Source organism: Theobroma cacao, unplaced genomic scaffold, assembly GCF_000208745.1.
Source record: "Theobroma cacao cultivar B97-61/B2 unplaced genomic scaffold, Criollo_cocoa_genome_V2, whole genome shotgun sequence".
Taxonomy (NCBI): Eukaryota; Viridiplantae; Streptophyta; class Magnoliopsida; order Malvales; family Malvaceae; genus Theobroma; species Theobroma cacao.
The window spans coordinates 1-7806 of record NW_017234857.1 but is presented as its reverse complement, the minus strand read 5'-3'; the positions used below and the strand labels follow the sequence as shown (position 1 = coordinate 7806).

General features: G+C 34.2%; 1 long non-coding RNA gene across 1 annotated transcript; it reads left to right on the top strand.

The window, feature by feature from the left end:
- Positions 1 to 3568: 3568 nt before the first annotated feature.
- On the top strand, positions 3569 to 5279 carry LOC108663951. The gene is made up of 3 exons (XR_001930041.1): positions 3569 to 3607; positions 4269 to 4344; positions 5213 to 5279. It is a non-coding gene; the product is annotated as an uncharacterized LOC108663951 (long non-coding RNA).
- The last annotated feature ends 2527 nt before the right edge of the window (positions 5280 to 7806 follow it).

Genomic DNA, 7806 nt, shown 5'->3' with positions numbered 1-7806 from the left:
GGCCTTAAGATTGAGAATTGGATCTGCCAAGAGCCCTTTTGGGCTTTGATGATTCAAAGGCCTAGCTTGGGTTTGCTTTTAAATTTCTATGACCCTTAAAAATTTAGGCCCACTATCAGGTTTTCTTAATCACACAAAAACAAGTTTATTAGTTTGTTTAAAGCTAAAACAGATCAAATTACAAGACTAAGCTAAAATTAACAAAAATTAAATGAAGAACATTCTTGGAAATAGACTGAATCGACATGCACGATGGGCTAGATTGAGCTCGTGAGCCCTCGGAGTTGGACTTGGCCCGTAAAGCTAGAGTGACCCCGTGACTCATCTTGAAGTGGACATGGCTTTGGATATCTTGTTGGAGCCCAGCGGATTTAGCCTCTTAAGCCCTACTTTTACCTGCTAGGTAATGGTTCTTCTTTTAACTTTTGCTTTGCCTTACTATTGGGCTTGGTTTTGTTTAGTTTGTATTTTCTATTTGATTTTTTTAATAATTATGCAATAATATTTTTATTTTCTTAAACAATATAATAATATAAAAAAGTGTGTTGTTTGGGTTAGATCGAAGATGGAACATTTGCTTTGGACATGAGATGTTACAATTTTAGGTTAATTTTCTTAGATAAGGGATTTGATTAAATCTTCACCAGTATGATAGAAGGGTTTTAATTTTAAGCCCCGATATTTACTAATCCAAATAATATTTTAAATTAGTTAGTAAAAATATAGAACATTGTTGGCTTAGAGTACAAATATAAAACATTCATGCTTTAAAAAATATGTATAATATTTATGCTTTTAAAAATAAAAATAACTAATAATAATAACGTATTATTTGGGTTAGACCAATAATTTAATATTTGCCTGAGACGTGAGAAGTCGTAATCCCAAGTTAATTTTTTTAGGTTAGGGATTTGGTTAAAACTCCACCAGTATGATGGGAGGGTTGTAATCTTAAGTCTCAATATTTGAATCTAAATAAATGTTTCTTTAAAATATTAATGAAATGAAAATAATAATAATAATAACATTAAGAAATATATGGCATAAATGGCAATTAATATCAAATTTATCACACGTCACCATTACATCATTTATTTGTCATTGCACCCATTTAGATATATTTTGTACATGAGTTGAAGTCTCGATGATGGGACTTTTCAAGAAGCCTGTGAATGTGAGTTTTCTCAGAAAATTCCCTAAGTGAAAGAACATCTCTTGATCCCACCAACATGATGAAAAGGTCTGGGGAATATCCTTAATAAAAAGACTTCATTCATATTAGGGTTTGCATCATCGTAAAAAATGATTTTCACTCGCAAGTGATTATCTTGATAATGGGACTTTCTCTAGAAACTTGTAAAGATGATTTCTCATGAGCAATTCCTTAAGTGAGGATGTATTCTCAGGTCTCACTAGTATGATGGGAGGACTCGAGAAAATTTTTTCAATACAAAGGTTTTCGTTCGTTTTAATAAAATCGAACTTTGCACCATGCAATGACATATTATGTAAATGAATGGTTTCCCCAATGATGGGATTTTCTTGAAAAGCTTGTGAAGCCAAGTTTTCTCGATGAATTCCCTAGGTGAGAAAATATCCTCGGGTGCCACAAGGATGATGGGGGGATTTGAGAAAATATCTCCAATTAAAGGTTTTCATTTGTTATTTCATAAAATCAGAATTTCCATCATTCATTTTGTTGTGTTGCTTTGCTTGTGTGATATGAAATGTGCTCAAAATTAAATGCAAAATACAAGCAAAGACTACATGCAAGTGCACATTATCGCAACAAGTAATACAATGATAAGTTGACTATGTCGATCCCTTGAGGAGTTGGTTTACTAGTTGTTACTAATTATTAAAATTAAAATAAGCTAATTTTATCCAAGCACCAAATTTTGAGAGATGCTTAAAAAGTAATCTAATTAACTAATTCTAATCTAAGAAGTGCAAAAAACAAAATGAGGTACAAATAATGTTCTAATAGTCTAGGATTACGGTATCCTTTAATATTTCACTTGGAGTTGTGTTTGCTTAATTACTTAATCTTAAAGGAAATTGATGCTAGTCTAGAATCCTAAAGCATGTGTAAATCTCCGTGAAGATATTACACAATTGCCTAACTTAATTGAATTGCTATATATCCATAGGAAACAACTAAATTAAGTTCTTAAAGTCAAGGTTTTAAAAATTGACTATATGTGGCAACTAGGTGTATGTCTACTCTAATTACACATCAAAACACTTAAATTCATTTCTAAGTGTAGTGAACACATATTACCCAAATCAAGGTCTAATTTAGACTAACTCTCTCAAGATTCATCTAAATACCTAAACACATTTAAATGGTGATTAAGCAAATAAATGGGCAATAAAATCAAATTTGAGTAAACATTAATGTTACCATAAAAAATAAGGAATAAACCAACACAATATCAAAGCTACATATTAAAATCCACCATAACCCTAGATTAAGAGTTCTAGCTCAACATTTTCAAAATACAAACACAAATCTTAGCAAAATGAAACATTTCTACAAAAAGAGTTAAGAGAGAAAATCAAATCTAAAGTGAGAAATTCTTAGAAGTAGCTTTTTGATCATTCAATCTCTTGATTTTCTCTTCTTTTTCCCTCTTGATTCCAACCTCCTTTTGCCCAAATTACTATCTGAACCCCCTTTTTTTCAACCCTAAAAAGATTGTATTTATACCTTGTTTGTTGGCCATTTGATGTAAAATCAGATGTCCAATAATGTGCAGAGTCATGTTTCAGTGCCTAGGCACCAAAGTTCTATTCTTGGCCCTTTTAAGGTGTTGGAAAATACATTTGGGGCCTAGGTGCCGAGAGCTGGGTGCCTAGGCTGTAAAGCCCGACCTTATAAACTATTTGTCATGACATACATGTGGTGGATAACATGTTTGCATGCTAGCAGAGTTTCAAAAAATTTACAAAAGTCAGTATTGTACTTAGAGATACAACAAAGTTGATTTAAGCCTCAAACTAGATCAAATAGAGATTTTAGAGTGAAATTGAAAATTTTACAGTCTAGGAATGATTTAAAATGGTGATTGTTTGAGGATCAATTTGGAGTCAAACCGAAAATTTTATTATCTAGGGATAAAATGGTAATTTTGCCACTCGAGGATAAAATGGGAAATTTTTTGAAAGATTTTGATCACATTTGACTTATTGGAGTATGATTTGAGGTTGAGAAAGGAAAATTTGTAATCCCGATATTTTTCGAAGCATAGGGGTAAAATGGTAATTTTGCCACCCTAGGGAAAAATTACCATTTTACACATCCAACACTTGTCCAGCACATGGATTTTATCCAATATTATCATGGATAATTGAGGAAATTTAAGTGGTGGACAAAGATTGCTTAATGGCTAAGTATGACACATGGACCAATGGAATGGTGACATGTGTCAAAATCTCATCCATTCATTATTTACCTTATAAATCAACATAAAATCAGCCTATTTCTCTTCATATGGCCGGCCAAAGGAAAACAAAATGAAGAACAAAGGAAGGAAAGAAGAACAAGAACCCTAGGTGGGAAAATTGAAGAAAAAGTGTGGGATTTCAAGAGATTAAGCTAATAAAGGTAAAATTTCTTGATTTTGACTTGTGATTTACACTACCCATGGATTCTTTTTCATTTTCCATGCTTAGAAATCAAGTTTTCATGATGAACCCCTTGCTGGCCGAACACCTAGGAGAGAGAATTTGATGATGTTTTGGTTAGATTTTCAGATATTCTAGTATTTTTAGTTAGTTAGTGATGTGTAGCAAGAAAAGCCAATAAGAAAAATTTATTTTCTCCCATTACCCATAAGAGGCCGAATTTTCTGGGGAGGATATTGAGGCTGAAATTGATAATATTTCATGATATTTTGGTGGTATTTAATGATTGGTGAGGCTAGAAATTTAATGGGAAATTTTAGCATGAAAATTTGAATTTTTACCTAATGTATAGACATGTGCGATTTATGGTTCGGACTGATAAATTGAATAGTATTCACAGTCATTGAGGTATTTTAAGTAAAATTGGAGTGTAGAAAGTGAAAGAAATCGATTTGGAGTTAAATTAGAGGTTTTAGCCAATTACACCGAGAATAATGCGAATTAGGTCGAATATCGTATTTAAACGGCTATTCGAACATTTTGCATCGCATTTCGTGCATTTATATAGATTTATAGAGCCTGAAATAGTTTATGATAAATTGACACAATTTATTGAAATTCGTGTCACGTATGATGTATAGGTGGTGAGCCCTCTAACAATGGTAAAGAGATTATGCCCGAAGACCGAGAATAGGAGTATATCGAACTCCTAGTACTGTGAGTAACCTTACTATCGTCTTAATTATCTAAAGTGGTTTTTATTCGATTTTGTGATTTTATGAAAAATGAGTTTAAACGGTAAATCTTTATGTTTTATAAACAAAATGTGTTTAAATAAAATGATTTTATAAATCGTCTTGAAATTTAATGATGGTTTGAAAATAGAGTAATTGAAGACTGTTTTCATGTGTTGTAAATTTATAATTTGAATTGATGGATTACGTTAATGTGTTGGCATGACTAGCTGGGCTGTGTTTTATGAACTGTATGAATTGTTCTATTTTACACTTGCAGGCTGGGTAGTAATATATTAGCCCTGTCATGCTGTCAAATTTTATTGTATGGTGGGTTTAACCTGCTGCAGGGGGTGGGTTTTTCGTGGACCAGCCTATTAGAGGGGCACAAAATCCCGATATATTTTACCTCAATTTGAGAGGCGAGTAGGGTAACTCTCGAGGTATGACTTTAGAGTTCACTTCACGCTAAACCACCACGTGAGGGGAAACTCAGCCAATGCCAAGGAACGGCTATGTTTTCAAAATAAAAACATGATTTATGTGTACATAGCTTTTAATAGCCTTGGCAAACTCGGTTTGGGATAACCCTCGGCCAAGGTATCCCTGATAACTAAGTATGATAATGATTTTGGCATGAGCCAAAGTTTTTAAGAAAGTTATAAGCCATATTGGTTACTCGAGTTATATGAATTGATTATATTTGATTGAAACAAACTGAAAGGTGATGAATTACAGTATGTTAAACTATTTTATTTGTCTCCATTTACTCGACTTTAGATATTTTAGATGGTATTTGTTTACTCACTGGGATTTCATAATCTCACCACCCTCCTTTCCATCCATTATAGGCTCAGAATAGATTATAGATAACTGATAACGTCAAGGACTACAGTTGGACTTGCCACATCCAAAAACTGTAAGTTCATTTCTTTTGATACCTTTAGTCATTCATGGGCTCACGTGTCACTGTAAATTAAATTTTATACTTTGGTTACCTGTATTACAGTATATATGAATTTATTTAACTTTTACGCAACAAAACTTATTTACGTATAACTCTAAAATATTATTTTATAAGAAAATAGAATATTTTTCTTAACATTTCTTTTATTTTCTTATTATATCCAAATAATCATAAGTTCATTTTAAATGAAGATTTTAGACTTTTAAACGCATTTTTGATTACAAATTATGTGTTTTGCACTTGTATATTACATTTTGGCCGGTTTTGAAATTTTTGGAAAAAGTAACCAAAATACCCCTGTGAGACGAAAATTATTATTTTATTTGTTTTAAGTTGGAAACAGCTTAAAATTTTTTAGAACGGATATTCGGCAACGGTTACTCACAGGAGAAATGAGAAGTTGATATTAGAGCTTTGCGGGGTTCCGATTGACATTTCGAGTAATGACATAGGCACCTGTCCAATCCTCCTGAAGTCCCCCCTGACTACTCATCACTAGCCGATCAAATCTAGAATATCTCGGTTGTGACTGCTGAGATGGAGGTCTAGTGGATGCCACAGACGCTGAGGTAGTACTTCCTACAACAGATGTCGAATCTCTACCTCTCTTTGAAGATTGACCCAAGAACGTAGGCGGATTCCTTCTCTTTGCAAACTCAGCTCGAATCCGTCTATTCTCAGTGGCGAGCTTCTCAGCCCGTAAGCCCATCTACGCAACTTCCTTATACGACTCCTTGCCAGTCACTATCATACGCTCCCGTATCTCATTACGGAGTCTCTCCTTAAAGTAGTTTACCTGGTCTTGCTCCAATCTCACCAACTCAAATACATAAGACATCAGCTCGTTAAAACGAGTTTCATACTCCTCAATGGTCATGTTCCCTTATTTCAAGCTCAGAAATTCTCTCTTTTTCTCTTTTTGATGGAAATAGGTATAGTACTGACTATCGAACTCTCAGAGCAAATCTGTCCAAGTCAACGGTATAGGAAAGCGAGACTTTACTGAACTCCACCAGGTACGAGCTCTCTTCTCAAATAACCGTGTAGTCACCTTCAATTTCATTCCATCATCTAATCCCATATCTGCCAGTGTCTCCGATACTTGAATAACCCAATCTTTAGCTGCGGTCGCATCTAACTCACCAGCAAACGAGACGCAACCTAACTGTCTAGCTTCCTTCAATTTCTTAGAAATGGAGACGTCTAGTGTCTAGGGTGGAATAGAAGGTGGTGGTATTGGGGCTATTACAAGGGAAGCAGCGAGTAGAACTGGACCAGCCAGAGCCTGACCCGTAAGAGCAGCGAGAAAAGCCGTTAATGCCTGAGCTGCCTCGGGTGACATGGTAGGTACGCCAAGAGCAACAACAGGTGGTAAAGGAGGTACAAGAATGTCAGTAGACTCAGCAATAGGAGCTGCTCTAAAAAAAGACGTAGTCGATTCCTCTTCTATGGAATCCGACCGACTTTGTCTGGGGCGACATCTTCCCCTACCGGTAGATCTAGTGATAGGTGGTAGCTCACGTCGAGGAGGCATAATGATCTACACAAAGAACGGAATTGGTTTAGGCGACTTAAGACTGTATATGCAACTACATGTAATGTAAAACCCGACCCTATAAATACATGTCATGACATACATACACTGAGTAGTATGTTATTATGCTAGGAAAAGCACCTAAGAATAGACGAAACTCGGTATTGTACCTAATGGTACACTTGAGTTGATTTAACGTCGAACTAGTTCAAATAGGAATTGTAGGATGAAATTTAATATTTTATAGTCCAGGAATGACTAAAAATGATTGTTCGGAGTTCGAGGGTTCATTTGGGGTAAAATTAGAAATTTTGATATTCAAGGGCAAAATCGTTATTTTACCACCTAAGATAATAATTTGATCATGGAGTGAAATTTTTAACCAAGATTAACTATTTGGAGTATAATTTAATGATATGAAGTGAAAAAGTTTAATTCTGGTGATTTTTGGAGTGTAGGGGCAAAATCGTAATTTTGCCATCCACGAACAAAATTTGAGATTTTGAGAGAATTTAGATCAAATTTGACAAATTGGAGAATGGTATGAATATAAGGGATGAAAAATATGTCTATAGGCAATTTTTCAATTTTTGGGGCAAAAATGTAATTTTTCACTTTTACAGGAGCAAAAGTGTAAATTTCAAAAATTACTCCACCGAGACTTTGGATAAGTCTGAGAATTTTATCTAAGGTATGGATATGTGAGACAAGTGTATGGTGAAAATTTGGAAACAAATAGATGAAATTTTAAAAATGGGCCAATGGGAAAGTGACACGTGGCATTTTTTTAATGAAATAATATTATTTTAATGAAAAGTCAGCCCATTTAAACCCATTTTAAGTGCTGGCCGGCCATAAGGAAGAACAAGAGAGGAAATAGAGAGGAAAGGAAGAAAAAAAGAAAAACCAAAGAGAAACAAGAAAATTCAAAGGGAAATTCACGA